At 43.1% G+C, this 16,156-nt stretch overlaps 1 protein-coding gene across 2 annotated transcripts in view; it reads right to left on the bottom strand.

Annotated features, from left to right (window-relative positions):
- DOK5 (docking protein 5) overlaps positions 1-16,156 on the bottom strand; it is a 152,046-nt gene that overhangs the window by 60,252 nt on the left and 75,638 nt on the right. The window lies entirely within an intron of this gene.

The following is a 16,156-nucleotide window of genomic DNA, read 5'->3' as shown; positions in this document are numbered from 1 at the left end:
ACATAAAAATCCACTAGAACACTGGCTATCCGCTGTATCTTAGTAGTTGAATCATTTGGTTATTTTGTTTTTTCCCCAAAGGAAACCTTACCCAGTGTCATCATTATAAAGAAGTAGAACTAGTCTAATTAAACAAGGAAATGAAGTCTAAGTCTAAGGTCAGGTCTAAGTCCACTTCTCAAGAAGAAAGCCCACACACATCAATCAACCACAAGATGGTGAATGGCTACAATGTAATATAAATTCTCAGGATGACAGAACATCCTTGGTACTGTTACTAAGCCCATTACAAGGATGAATCATGAGAACCAGAGAAGTAACTTAACTATGATTTCTCAGGTAGAATGGAAGGGGGAACCACACTCAAAGCTAGAACTTCCAACTTCTACACACTTAGGTTATTTCTAACCATACGCTCCATAATATGTGCTCCTTAAAAACTGCTAAAAGTAAGTGACTGCATACACGACTGTCTGAATAAATGAACAAATGAATAAAACTAAAAATGCAAACAGTTTGAAAACATATTAAAAGATATTTCTGCAAGTTTTAAACCATTATCTTGAAAAAAAAAAGAAACGCACATCTTAATTCCTAAGTAAAAATAAGTTAACACTTGTTGACTCAAAAGAAGACAGTCTGAACTAAACTCATCTTTCCTAATTAGAGCTTAAAATGTTGAAGAAAACTCAGCTTTTCAAAAACCACTTGCCTTTATGTGGGTACACATGGCATCATGGTTTGTATCGCAAGCTACCACTCTAGGGACAAGCCCTGGAATCTCAGTATCAGGTCCTGTGGGTCAATCACACACAGGAAAAGACTGAGAGCTCAAGACTACAGTCCAGTGAGTCTTTACAGGTGTAACCACCTGCACTGCCACCACCCAGACTGACTCAGAAAACACTTCGGTCAATAACCCCCCCCTTCCTGGGTCCAGCACGGACCATAAATAAAACCACTACTCAACTCCAACACCGTTGGTTAGGTCTCCCTTTTAGAAAACTTTATATACACAGAGTTATATCATATGTTTTTCTCTGTGTTTGGATTCCCTGACCCAGTATCACGTCTGTGATTCATTCATGCTGAGTGATACACTGGCATCATGTGACTATCCTGCTCCCCAATCACAATTCAGAGAATCATCTTAACATCATCTGCATCAAAATACTATTCTTTTTAATCCATCTGGTTTGTCAACCTAAGCCCATATATCTATGATTGCCAGAGCAAAGATAATTTTTAAAAAATTTTAGGAGTTCCTGTCGTGGCTCAGTGGTTAACGAACCCGACTAGTATCCATGAGGATGCGGGTTCGATCCTTGGCCTTACTCAGTGGGTTAAGGATCCAGCATTGCCATGAGCTGTGGTGGAGGTCACAGACACGGCTCGGATCTCACGTTGCTGTGGCTGTGGTGTAGGCTGGCAGCTACAGCTCCGATTCGACCCCTAACCTGGGAACCTCCATGTGCTTCAGGCATGGCCCGAAAATGACAAAAGACCAAAAAAAAATTTTATTAGAGCATAGTTGATTTGCAATGCTGTGTCCATCTCTGCTGTACAGCAAAGTGACTCAGTCATATGTGTGTGTGTGTGTATTTACACATTTACATTGCCTTTTTCATATTATCTTCCATCATGGTCTATCCCAAGACACTGGATATAGTTCCCTGTGCTGTGCAGTAGGACCTCATTGCTTATCCATTCTAAATGTAATAGTTTGCATGTATTAAACCCCAAATCCCCATCCATCCCACTGCCTCTCCCCTCCCCCTTGGCAACCACAAGTCTGTTCTCTATGCCTGAGAGTCTGTTTTTGTTTTTTAGACAGGTTCATTTGTGCCGTATTTTGGATTCCACATATAAGTGATATAATATGGTACTTGTCTTTCTCTTTCTGACTTACTTCAAAGAGCATTATTTTGTCCTTGTTGATGGTGGAGTAATATTCTGTTGTATGTACCACAAGTCAATATAAATATTAAAGATACTTTAAAAAAATTTTTTTTATTTCCCCAACACATTATTTTTTTTTTCTACTGTACAGCATGGTGACCCAGTTACACATACATGTATATATTCTTTTTTCTCACATTATCATGCTCCATCATAGGTGGCTAGACATAGTTCCCAGGGCTACACAGCAGGATCTCATTGCTAATCCATTCCAAAGGCAATAGTCTGCATCTGTTAACCCCAAGCTCCCCATCCAACCCACTCCCTCCCCCTCCCCCTGGCTAACCACAAGTCTGTTCTCCAAGTTCATGAGTTTCTTTTCTGTGGAAAGGTTCATTTGCGCCATGTATTAGATTCCAGATATAAGTGATATCATATGGTATTTGTCCCTCTCTTTCTGACTTACTTCACTCAGTATGAGTCTCTGGTTCCAAAGGATGCTTTTACTGTTCGTGCCACCAAACTGCTTTTATTAAACTCATCTGGAAACACAAACCATGAACATTACTAGAATCACTATGATTATCCATTCATTTCAAAAATGTGGACCACTGCATTTAATCAGTGAGCAAGTTCAGCTACCTAACTCGGCATGTTTAGCTGATGATCAGTACCCACTGTACACCTGCATCCTCAGTGTATGATTCAGATGTGTCAAGGGGTGAGCTGGTGTACACACTGGGGAGCCACTCAGGAAGGGAACCAAGTCATTTGTGACTTCACACCATCATCAGTCTCTTCACCAGCATTTCAGCAGAACAGCCAGCTAGCTGTTATCACAACTGCAAGTTCTAACTGTAATTCCTTAGACTCTGAAGCAAACCATGCACAGGTGAACACACTGATCTATGGTGGTTTCAGTTCTAGAGTCTGTTGAGAAGGGATGTCGGCAACTCTTTGCTTCTGCAGCCTTTTGGTGGCAGGTGCATGCCATGTTATGGGGGCCTTCCAGTCTTCCCCCTACACTGAAGCATCTTTCCTTCAATAGAGACTCTAGGCAGATGGTGAAGGCGGTCCAACTCGCCTTTCCTGGATCAATGCAGAAAATGACAGAAGGCTACCTTGGTTGGCGGCGTGCTTTTTGGCGCTGGCGTGTGATTATGTTGGACGGCACAGCCTGAAACTCATTCTGAACAAACTTCGATTCCCTTTTCTCAAGATCTATTCCAACCACGTGTGTTCCTCCCACATGTGCTGTGTTCTGCTAAGAGAAACCAATTTCTTTCCAATAGCTGGAAGAAATAAAGCTGCACACTGACGTCCCCACACAGCTCCCGCTTACCCCGTGGACAGGTCTTTGGAACTGACTGTAGGTGTTCCTCCTACACACCTCTCTGCAGATGCAGCCTACAGCGATGCCGGAGGTCATTACCTTGAAGAGACATAACTCTGCTGAAATAAAGGCAGTGCACCTTTTACTGTTTTCCTTATCGTTTTAAAATTAAGCCCAGATGAAGTCCGTTTCACGTGGGTGGTCTTTTCAGTCCCACCAGCCAAGAACACTTGGGCTTGCTCTTCCTTCGCCTGGAAGACTCTTCCTCCGGAAGCAGAAGGCTCATGCCAGCCTCATCTTCAGCAACTCTCACATTCTCTTCTGAGCAATGCTCTCATTCCATGTTCCTGTCCCTCTTCCCTGCTTGAACTTCCTGCTTAGCATTTATCAGTCACATGAACACACTCCACATTGTACTTATGTATTTGCTTCAGGTCGGTCTCTTCCCCATTAGAGTAGAAGCAGAGAGTCACCTGCTTTGTCCTCTGCTCCATCTCCAGTGCCAGGCACTGTGCCTCACACAGCAAAGGCACAGTCAGCACATGTCAGGTGAAAGCCCCACGTCTCCATCATCACCCCCAACTGTAAAGACAAGGAGGCTGAGGTGCAGTCATGTCATTAACATGCCAGGGGTGGGACAATTCCTGACCAGTGGCAGAGGCAGGATTTGACTCCAAACAGGCAGACTCTTAATTATCTGCCAGATCCTGGGTTCTAACCACTTCATACTGATTACGTTCTTTAATTGTTCACCTTTTGGAGTGGCTGGCACTATGATATTCCTGTCGCACACAGAAGAGTGTTGAGGTCTACAAAGGGGAATTTGTTCACTCAGTTGGCAAACAGCAGAGCTGGGATTTGAACGCTGATAACCTGACCACTCTTTACTACACCGGTTGCCAAATGCCACCCAAGGAATATACAGAAAAGAATCAGAGGGGCCATCATTCCTGAGTTAGGCATTGTTAGTCCTAAGGTAAGTCATGAAAGATGAGCAAGGGTTTAGGAGGTAAAGGCAGAAAGGATGAATTTCCAGACCAAAATAACCACAACCACCACAAAACCTACATATGCACAGTCATGAAACTGCAATTTGATATAAAAGCCTGTGGAAGAGTGATGGCAGTGGGGAACAGAAAAAGCATGAAGCTGGAGCAGCTGGACCAGGGCAGATCCTCAAAGGCCTGGTGTGCTGCCATCAGGAGTTTAGTGTGACTCCTGAAGGCTGCAGAGCATGTATTAAAAATTTAAACTAGATAAATGGAATGGTCATACATTAGAAAGATTATTCTAGAGCCTAGTGGTTCTCCCTCTGGGGGAGATACTACACCCCACTTTTCCCCAGGGGAAAACATTCAGCAAAGTCCAGAGATATTTTTGATTGCCAAAACCGGGAGATGCTATTGGCATCTTACTGGGTAGGGGTCGGAGATGCTGCCAAACGTGCTACGATGAACAGGACAGCCTCACCACCAAAGTGTGAACAGTGCAGAAGTCAAAAAAACTCTGTTCTAGTAGAGAATGAACAGGGTGATGCATCATGCAACCAGAAACTGCCATTCACGTAGAGAGTTGGTGAGAATGGCACCCCCTGGAGTTGAGATGCAAGGCTGGCTTGGTCAAACGTGGCAGCCTTCACCATGGGAGAGGAAGGGAGTATGATGAGAGGGTAGAAATAATGTCTAGAGAAGCCAGGAGACAACCAGGGAATAAACGGCTGCGACTTTAGCTTAGGTTAGAACGAGAGGAATGAAAAAACAGGGAAAGATTTAAGAGCTACTTAATTATAAGGCAGTTCTTATTTTCTAGTTCTCTGAGTATCAAAAATCCAAAGTACCAGGGCTCCCTCAAAGGAAAGAAAAATTCAACATTCTCCTAAATTTCTGATAAATCTTTAAGTATGCCATCCAATTAGGAATTCCCAAAAAAGGACCGCCAAAGTGATTTGGCTGTTTAAAGCCATATTCCAGATGTCTTATTTGTCCTAAATGATAGTATTCATTGAAATAAATGTTTAACAGCCAGCGATTAACAAAGTGGCCAGACTTTAAAAGTTTAATTTGCTATTGATATAGGTTTGCATTCGCAACTTGGAAAACAATTACAAATTACACAATTCAATTTTCCAAATGGATTATTCTGTAACTAGATGGAGAAACTGCTGCAATTTCTCCTGGTGTTTCAAGGAAAGATTAATACAATTGGATTTTTAAAAGTACATTCCCTTGAGGAACTGGTATATTCCTGTCAGAATTATGCAATTAGTCAGCATTGTGTGGGACTATTAAGTACGTGCCCGGTGTGTTGCGAAGTCAACAGCCATTTAGGGAAACAAGGATTTGATTTCCAATGTTTCTCCTTTTGCTGATGGTAATTTACAGATGATGATTTATTGATGTTTACAGAGTGAAATGGAGACCGCTACCTAAAAGGCAATTTTCTGCCTTGCTTTTGTAGGCTGTATCCTAATTATTTTCCCCTTATGGGACTGAATGAATTAAGTGAGCAATTCACTTTGTATATGCAAATTGAGAAGCTCTGTAGAAGCTTGAAATTATTTCATTCTAAAAATAAATAAATAAAGCCATTATCTACGGAAAATGAAGAGGCATACACTCCTTTACCTTTGTAGGTTGTCTTTGAAAATAAAAGTAATGTAAAAGCGATCCATTTCTGGGTCTATAATGTTTTCTCAACTACAGTATTAATAAAACAATCAATTATAATATTATTGTTATCACATTATTATTATCTGCTGAAATGTTCAGGGCACTCTAAAAAGCTCTACAAAACATTTCTACTAAAATTTTGCAAAAGGTTTCTGAGAATGTATTTCCAAATCTTTTAATGTTTTCATACTGTCTTTCCTTAAAAAGTACCAATGGTTTTAAGATGCAGTTTCAGTAAGCAGGGACAGACAAAGAGAGACATCCCTAGTTCTAAACAGAAGTTGTCAGCACAAAATATTTCTGTCCACAAGTCTCCCCTCAGGACCCGGAACACAGCAGTTTAAGCAAACATTTTACAAAAGGTTTCTTAAGAAAAACCAGTCTAGACAGTTACATCCCAGCCCCCAGGGAGACGGCTTCACTCTTTCCAAAAATATCTACATGCCCTTTGGTCACTTAAAATAAATTGGACTAGCACCTGTCTGAGGTATAAATTTGGACTGGCTCCCTTGAAGAGTGGAGCTTTATTTGTGCATGTGAACTAACTAGAATAATCTGTTCATCATGTCTTCGTTAAAAATAAAAAGCCACACACACACACACCCAAAAGGTACTTACTCTGAAACATCTGCAGCTGAAATTTACAGAGAGAATGGAATCATAAGCGGTCAGCAGGTGTGTGATTTTGGATACCTTAGATGGAGACAATTTGGCAATAGCTTCAAAAAATGTTAACGTTCCCGGATACGAGCCGCCCGACTCATGTCTGAGATTTTCCTTCCAAAAAGATCAGCATAAACATAATCTTGTGCATAATCCAGATGCACAAGTGTTCACCATAACTGAACTTCCATAAGTAAAAAAAAAAAGTAGAAACCCCTCTGTCCATCAATTTGGGTATTTTTAAACAGATTTGTGGTGTATCAGTATGAAAGAAACTCTGGAGCTGTTACATTAACGACATGCAGTCACTAATTATTGACTCAAAAGTATCGTCAAAGCATGAAAGGGTATAATTAATGTAACCATTTATTTTACTTCAGAAAGAAGAGTATTTTGAATGTGAAAGAAGTTGCTACTAAAAGTTGTGCGAAGACTATAGGCTTATCAAAGTGTCCTGGGGACATCTGTATTTAAGGCCTCCTGAAATACGCCAGTATATAACGCATTACTCCATTTTTAAAGTTTAAAACGTGGTCTACATGTTTGTGAGACTATGTTTCTATTTGCATAACCACAGAGTGGAAAGTGCACATCCATCTATTAGTATTTTTCTTTCTGAGGATGGGACTAGGGTCCCAGGTAAGATTATCTTCTGTCCTTTTACTGCATACACTTCAGAACTGTTTACACTTATGACAAGGAACACTTATGATGTCTGTAATTTCATCATACTTGGTCAACACAACCTCTTGCACAGTAACCCACCTGACCAACGGTATCCTATAATCCCCCCATACCGACAGCCATTTGCCTAATTTTTCACCAACTTGAGAAAACCCACCCTTTTCCTTTTGATGTTATTTACAGAGAACTTCTGTGCCTATCTGGACTGTAGTCCAGTGTTTCCACATGAACAAATGTGAAATGCACATAGATCAAGTCCTGGAGATGCAGGCTTTTAAGAAATTCATGTAAGAAATACACAAGAATGGGGGCGGGGAAGCATTTACAGCCAATGAACTTTGTAGCTAAATTTGTCTTTGTTTGGTCTTATTTCCCTATGTGCATGTGTGTTTCAAAGAATGCCATAACTGAGTCAAACAAACTAAAAACCAGTAACTGTGGCGTTCCCGACGTGGCTCAGTGGAAACGAATCTGACTAGTATCCATGAGGACGAAGGTTCAATCCCTGGCCTCGCTCAGTGGGTTAAGGATCCAGTGTTGCTGTGAGCTGTGGTGTAGGTCGCAGACAAGGCTCAGATCCTGCATCGCTGTGGCTGTGGTGTAGGCTGGCAGCTATAGCTCCAATTCAGCCCCTAGCCTGGGAACCTCCATATGCTACAGATGCGGCCCTAAAAAGACAAACAATAAAAAATAAATAAAAATAAATAAATAGAAAACGGTGACCAACTTAAAAGATTACATTTTCACAAATCGTCAAAAACCTGAAATTCTTTCCAAAACGGATTCATCAAATTATTGCAGGAAAAATAATTTAAATGAGGTGACTGTGTTGTCAGCATGTAGGCCAAAAATGACTAGTTTACTCAAGTTAAGCGTTTAACTCAAAAGGACTTTAAATTTAATCCAAATTCCGGTGTTGCCGTGAGCTGTGGTGTAGGTCACAGACGAGGCTCGGATCCCGCGTTGCTGTGGCTCTGGCGTAGGCCGGCAGCTACAGCTTGGATTCGACCCCTAGCCTGGGAACCTCCACATGCCACAGGAGCAGCCCAAGAAATAGCAAAAAGACTAAAAAAAAAAAAAAAATTTAATCCAAATTAAGTGAAATAATCGTGTATAAACTTAATAAAACACGTACAGAATATGGAGGATGAACATTACAAAATGCTGCTGAAAGACACTTTAAAAATTCAAATGAACAGAGTGACCATGTTTATGCGTTGAAAGACGACATGGAGAAAATGTCAGCTCTCTCGCCGTTTGCTCTATAGGCTTCACATAGTTTTCAAAATCCCAACAAGGGTTTTCGGTAAACACGGACAAGCTTCATTTAAAGTTTCACAGGAAGGCTCTAGACTAGTTAAAACAACCTCTTAAAAAAAGGAGTAAGTGAGAGGAAGGGCATGGGGTGGTTGGGGAGCTTGGGGTTAACAGATACAGACTCCTGCCTGTGGAATGGATTAGCAATGAGATCCTGCTGTGTAGCTCTCGGAACTATGGCTGGTCACTTATGATGGAGCATGACGATGTGAGAAAAAGAATGTGTACATGTATGTGTAACTGGGTCACCATGCTGTACAGTAGAAAATTGACAGAACACTGCAAACCAGCTATAACTGAAAAAAATAAAAATCATCATATATATATTAGAAAAAAGAATAAGTGGAAGCAATAATGGACCCAGCACTGAGGATCAGTAGATTAATCAAGAGACTAGGATGCATAGTCAATGAAAAAGAATACAGAATCAACCAGACAAGTCTGCCACCAACTTGGAGACACGTCGCTGCTGCCGGTGTGACCAGTGCATCCCCGTAGAAAGGGCCCAGGAAGTGGACTAACTCCGGATGGGCTGGGAAGAGTCTCGGGAGGTGAGGCCCCAGCAGAGATTCTGCCATGGGGCCCAGGAAGGGCGGGTATCCGGGCGCGGGCAGAGCAAACCGGTGAGGGGATAAGGCTGAGCATGACTCGTGGACGACTTCCCGGCCCCTGCCTGGGTAAGAGCATGGATGCTGGTGTGTACGGTGACAGGGAAGAAGCTCAGAAAGGAACCGAGAGTGGGTAGGCAGATGGTCAATGCAGCTCTGAGTATGTTTCAGGCGCCTTGGGCACACTGATGCACCCCTGTTCCCTCTTGATTAGTAAAAAGCGCTTAGCTCATTGACAACCTGGTTTGGAGGAGTTTCTGGGTAGCGTAGCAGGTTAAGAATCCGGTGTTGCCACTGCTGTGGTGCAGGCATGATCCCCAGCCCCGGAACTTCCCCACCTGGAGAAACAGCCAAAAAAAAAAAAAAAATGTGGTTTTGGGAATACAGTTACCCCTTCTATCCACTCTATCTATGTCTTAGAAATGTAGGATGGAAGCATTCACCATTTGAGAAAAGTATCAGAGGAATAAGCTATAATTTAATTGATGGAGATGTGAAGAGTCATGTCTTCATTGGCATAAGTGAAGGCAACTTCCAGAATGGGGCCGGGGGGGATGTTTCTTGCACAAGGAAAGGATGACTCCACAGTGGGTGCTTGAGTAATGAAAGACGTGGCTATGACATATTTTAAGATTTTGAAAAGCTGTATTGGAGACGGCCCATCAGAAGAGGAAATAGTTTAGAGAAGGAAGCTGGGTGAAAAGGTATGAGCCACTGGAAAAAGTTATGAGACCCACACACAAAAGGTAAGTTGGATGGATGGACCTTGAAGGCATTATGGTAAGGGAAACAGGTCAGAGGGAGAAAGGCAAATACCCTGTGATCTACTTATATGTGGAATCTAAAAAAACGAAACAAAGTAACAAGCTCGTAGATACACAGAACCCACCAGTGGATGCCAGAAAGAGAGAGAAGTAGGGGGCCTGGAGGTAGGAGGGCAGCAGGCAAAATGGGTGAGGTGACTCAACAGGTACCAACTCGTAATTATTAAATCAATAAATCATGGGGCTGTAATGTACACCACAGCGACTATCGTTCATCAGACCGTATCACATATTTGAAAACTGCTAACAGTAAATTTTAAAAGCCCTCTTCACAATAAAAAAATTCTATAGCTTTGTAGCTGATAAACATCAACTAGATTTATTGTGGTGATCATTTTGCAATGTACAAAAATATAGAATCATTATGTTGTACACCTGAAACTAATATAATGTTGTATGTCCATTATAGCTCAATTTAAAAACGAAATCTCAAATTCCAGAGAAATAAATTTCAGGACATTGACTCAGCGTGAGGAAGATGGAATCCTATGTTTGCAGAAACCAAGAGTAAAGGAAGAGTAAGGAACTGGGCTTTGGAGATCGAAGCATGACCTGGTCCCCTAAGGAAGGCTAAAAGGACAGAACAAACAAGCCAAAAGGGGTGCGGCAGAAGAGCAAAAGTAATGATGGCAATTATTTCTTGCAGCGAGAGGGCCTTTCATTTTCAGATACATTCATAAACACTGATGCATTTAACACACAAGCTAAAGCCAGGATTTCAGTGAAGCAGGAAGGATCATCCCTAGCTGTTCCCTGTGGAAATAACAGGGGGCCACACGGACATTTAATAAACAAAGTAACACAAAAAAGCAGCATATCACAAACTGCGTTCTTCCGAACTAATTTGTTCTGTGGAACATGCAATTTTGTTTTAAATGATAGTTCCAGGGTCTAATTTTTTTTGTAAATGATAACTCAAAGTTATTTAGGTTTCCTGGCCACAGGACATCTCAAAGCCTGTGTGAGCTACAGTGGACTATGAGTCTCAAGAATGGGGATGGAAATACTGCGATTCCCAAACTTCTGTGACCACAGAACTCTGGTCCTTCCAAAGGTCTCCACTGCCACACCTCTAGCACAAATTTTGGGAAACATCGCTACTAGAAAATTTGTTGGAACCATCCTTCTGGCCCAAGGTGACCTGAATCCTGCAAGCTCAGCCCCGTGTGATGATGGAGATGCTATGACGTGACTTGCCTTGGAGGTTAGCTTTACACAGAAGTCAAGCAACTTGCAAGACACATAAAATGCCAAAGCCAGATGAGAGAGCAGGCTTCTCAACTGAAAACACTAATTTGAAAAGATACCTGGCACCCCAATGTGACAGCAGTGGTAATTGCAGTAGCCAAGTTATGGAAGCCCCCCAAGTGCCCATCAACAGACAACTGGATTAAGAATATGTGGTATAGGAGTTCCCGTCGTGGCACAGCGGAAACGAATCCGACTAGGAACCATGAGGTTTCGGGTTCGATCCCTGGCTTTGATCAGTGGGTTAAGGATCCAGCATTGCTGTGAGCTGTGGTGTAGGTCACAGACAAAGCTCGGATCTGGCATTGCTGTGGCTCTGGCCTAGGCTGGCAGCAACAGCTCTGACTAGACCCCTGGCCTGGGAACCTCCATATGCCGCGGGTGCAGCCCAAAAAAGACAGAAGACAAAAGCCAAAACAAACAAACAAACAAACAAAAGAACATGTGGTACATATGTACAATGGACTATTACGCATCCATAAAAAAGAATGAAATACTGCCAATACTCTAGGATGGATCTAGAGATGATCATGCTTAGTGAAATAAGTCAGACAGAAAAAGACAAATACTATGTAAGATCACTTATATGTGGAATCTAAAAATTAATTCAAATGAATGTCTTTGCAAAACAGAAGACTCATAGATATAGAAATTAAACTTGTGGTTACCAAAGGGGAGCAGAAAGGGGGGAGGGACAGACTAGGGGTATGGGATTAACGAATGTAAACTACTATCCATAAAAGAGATAAGCAGCAAGGATACAGCAAAGGGAAGTGTAGCCATTACCTTGTAGCAGCCTATAGTGCAGCATGATCTGCAAAAGTACTGAACCACTACGTTGTGCACCTGAAACTAACATCATAAGATAAATCAACCATACTTCAATAAATAAACAAATAGAAAAAATGAGGTTAACTAAAAAAAAAAAAAAGGGAGGGAAAAAAAGAAAGAAAGGAAGGAAAAAAGAAAGCAAATTTCCCCAATTCTAGCCACAATATTTGCCTAGGTCTCAAAAACAAAAGATGATGGTCCTTCCACTTGGATTTCTTCCCACTTATTATTCATCTCAAGAAAGTAGACGTATGCATAGAAACTTCTGAGCAACTTCAATTTGCTGAATGAAAACAATAAACTTATGTTTCACAAGAAGGTCAGGAACTATAAAGTTGCTGGAGTCCTACACCGCGGACGCACAGAGTGATGTATGTCGATTATTTCTCAATAAAACTGGAAAGTAGATAAATAAAAAATAAAGTCACTGGAGTCTTAATATTGTTGCAATTACAGTAAATCAAATTCACAGCCGTCTCTGACAGCTGTGGGTGCTAGAGGGGTGCCTCCTGGAAGAAGTAAAGAAATGAAAAATGAATTGTTCTGCATGCATTATTCATATATTTATTTTCCAATGTTTGTATGACAGCACCTGTAGCTACCCTGTCAGTGAGGACAGCACCACGTTTTAAAATTCTACAGTCAATTTCCTGTTTTAAAAAACCTCTAAAAAGAATCAGATATGCAAGACTGACCTGCTTCCCACAATAACATCTTTAAACGTGAAACTAAAGAAGCATTGTGTTCCCATAAACACTATAGATTTCCTACAGGAGCGATAGGTATCTGGACACCACACCATCTCTGTCATGACCAAATGCCATAACGTACAGTTCTTCATTTCTTTTGGAAACTGCCTTATTTATATTCAGATAAACTCAGCAATCTGGTCACGGTGTGCTACTTATAACCCTAGGTGTTGTATTATCAAGATTCATAAATTACACAGCCTTTAGATAAAAAAAAATGCGTATCTCAGAGTTACTCCTGCTTTTTTTAGGCCCCCAAGAGATGAATACTGAATGTATCAGATCTAAAAGGGTAAGGCGGATGAATCAGTTACAGGAACTCATCAAGGGCTTGGAGGCTTAATGGAGATAATTCTTCCGTTCGAACGCTTTGAACTTTGGTTAATGATTATTACAGATGAAAGAGAATGTGGGCTCACCACATTCTCCAAAGATTTGCATATTAAATTCCAAAGCTGGCAGGTAGACGTCTGGGAAACAGGGCACGTTTGTCCTCGACCTCCCCTTACTTCTTTTCCGTTCAAGAGGGATCTTTTCAGCCCACTTTGGTCATGCCTATGCCTCCGTCCGCGTAAAACTTCCCAGGCCTGGCTTTCTCTGCCGTCATCACCACACCCCATTTCCTCCAAGACAGCATTTCTTCCCAGGGTTCAGGGGTCTCAAGGACAAGCGGTCTGATAAGCTTAATAAAAGTATGACCTGGAGTTGCCACTACAGTGGGAAGCGGGGGGTGTTCGGGAGGGGGCGTTGCCTCTGTAGCAGTTCCAGCTGCAGCTGTGGCTGGGATTCGAGCCCTGGTCCAGGAACTTCCATATGCTGCAGATGTGGCCAAAAAAAAAAAAAAAAAGGCCCGAAGACAGCCACAGGTATTCCACATTCTCTATTGATAATACTCACTGCTTTTCAATCCACAGCCTAGAAAGTGTCTGCTATGCGTTAGGCACTGATAACGAGCAGACGCAGGACCACATCCCTGCAAAAGTCTCTGCCTTTGTGGACCTTAATTGACGACGGTATTGTCAGGAAAACCACACAAAACAAGGAAGTCAATATGTATGAAGCGATAAATGCCAAAGAGAAAAATACAGGGACACGAGGAGGGAGGGGTCCAAGGATTCCATGAATGGCCTCACTTAGAGGAAGAATTTGAACGAGGACCTGAACAAAGTAAGGCAGTGAGCCAAGTGGATACTGGCAGGGAGAGCCTTCCGAGGAAAGGGAAGAACACGCTGGAAGGTGGGAATGTGCCTGGTAGGAATGGTCTTTGGGGAGCAAGGAGGCCGGGGTCCTGTAGAAGAATAAAGTGGGACCGCGGACCCTCAGCAGATGGGATTACACAGGCCCCGGGGTGTCAGGTCACGTGACTGTACAGGCCCTTCTAAGGACCTGGCTGAGGGGCCTGAGCGAGAGAATCACGATGTGATACAAGTGGTTCGAAGGGAGGGCTGAGAATTAGGCAGCTCGCTGGCTTGGACCACAGCGCCAGCAAGAGAGGTCGTGAGACGTGTTCAGGCTCTCTCTGCACAGTGAACCGGGGGCCAACACTATCTGCCCTTGGCCTGCACGGGGGGCGGGGGGAGCGGCTCTAAAACCCTCCTCGCAAGGGTCGCGTCTTTCTTCTCTTAGGTATATCTAGGTCTGTAGGCAGAGCACGGCCTACTCACTGCTCTACATTCAGAAAGGTAGGGCGAGGGCTTTAGGAAGAGTATTTCCAACCACGTGCACCACTCTACCAAATCCAGGATCAACATCAGCGGCCACACACGCTGAGCAGATAGAACAAGAGTCTGATGTTGTCCATTCTGGCTGTTGTAACAAAATTCCTACAGACCAGGTGGCTCAGAAACAACAGGAACGTATGTCTCAGCGTCCTGGAGACCAAGGTGGGGGCCCTGGCCGATTCAGGGTCTGGGGAGGACGCATGGCCTGGTTCACAGATGCTGTGCCTCACACGGCAGAAGAGAGGAGGGCGGCCTCGGGGGTCCCTTTGACGAGGGCACTGGTTTCATTCGTGAGGGCTCCACTCGCAGGACCTCAGCAGCTCCCAAAGGCCCCACCTCCTAACATTATCATACTGGGGATTAGGTTTCAGCTTATGAATGTGGGGCTGGGAGGACAGAGACATGTAACCTTGGGCTGATGGAGACTATGAGTGACAGACTGCCAGGGGTTCTCAGGAGAAGAGCTGATGCATAACCACACGTTCTGGTCACCCAGGAGATGAAGCCTCTGCAGGACCCCGTGAGGAACAACACGAAGGAATGAGGAATGGATGCTTTCTACCACAGGAGACAGTCTAGTCACCAGGGTTTGGTGGTGGAAGGGAGGAATCAGTGCCAGGTAACGAAGGGGAGAATGGAAGCCACTCTGTCCTTGTCCTGTAGATACACAATCACCCCTTTGGGCATTTCGAGCTCCACTGGAAGGCAAGACTTTTCAAGTAAAAAAATGAAGCCAGTCATTCCTGTATCATTGATCTCCACCTTGTTATTTGAAAAGATGCTGGGTATGCATGGGGAAAACGGGGACATGACCCATCTGATCCAAAGTGACTGGACAGCAATAGTTACAGGTGTTTTAGAAATAGAGAGACGGTCTCAAGACTATTTGCAAGGGCTCCGAGTTATGCTGTCTATCCCTGGCTTCATGGACCACTGCTCCTGAGTAACTGACACGCAACCATTCCTTCCCGAGGACCAAAAATGTAGATGCATGGTAACAGGTGGCACAGGGATGGTACGTACTAGAGGACAATCTGGACTTGCAAAGTATACCTGAATATTCTGGCTAGAAGGAAGGCTGGAGGTGGGGCTGACCCCAGAGGGTAGAACTTTATTACCAGATAGTGGGGAAACCAAACGCACGAAGACGCTACTCTTGACTCCTTTTCCTATTTCATCTCAAAGCCTTGCTTTGCCCTCTTCCCCCCATTGTATCTGTATTGATGCACCAATAACACACAATGTACTCTTTATGGCTCTAAACTGAGAAGGAACACAGCTTGCTCTACTGCTGTTCATCACTGAATAAACCCAGGCCCAGCAAGATGTTGTTAACTCACCACTTTTGGAGAATTTACTCCAAAGGAAAGTTTACTCACGTTCCCTCACCTCGCTAAATGTCTGCGAATGGATTCACCTCTTTCCAGCTTCTTCCCTTCCTTCCTCACCCCACATTCCAAGCATTGAGTGAGGGCCTATTCTGCGTCAGACACTGTGATAGACATCTAAGAGCCAACCCTCACCCTCAAGAGGCTTCAGTGTTAGGAAAAGAGCCTACTGTGCACAGCATGGTAATTTCTACACTAGAGATTGGAAAAACCATCACAAAT

This window comes from Sus scrofa, chromosome 17 (assembly GCF_054392235.1).
Source record: "Sus scrofa isolate SSC_HxYL_T2T_F1_AM1 chromosome 17, Sscrofa_HxYL_maternal_Yorkshire_Landrace_v2.0, whole genome shotgun sequence".
In the NCBI taxonomy this organism is placed as follows: domain Eukaryota; kingdom Metazoa; phylum Chordata; class Mammalia; order Artiodactyla; family Suidae; genus Sus; species Sus scrofa.
This window is presented reverse-complemented; position numbering and strand designations above follow the sequence as displayed.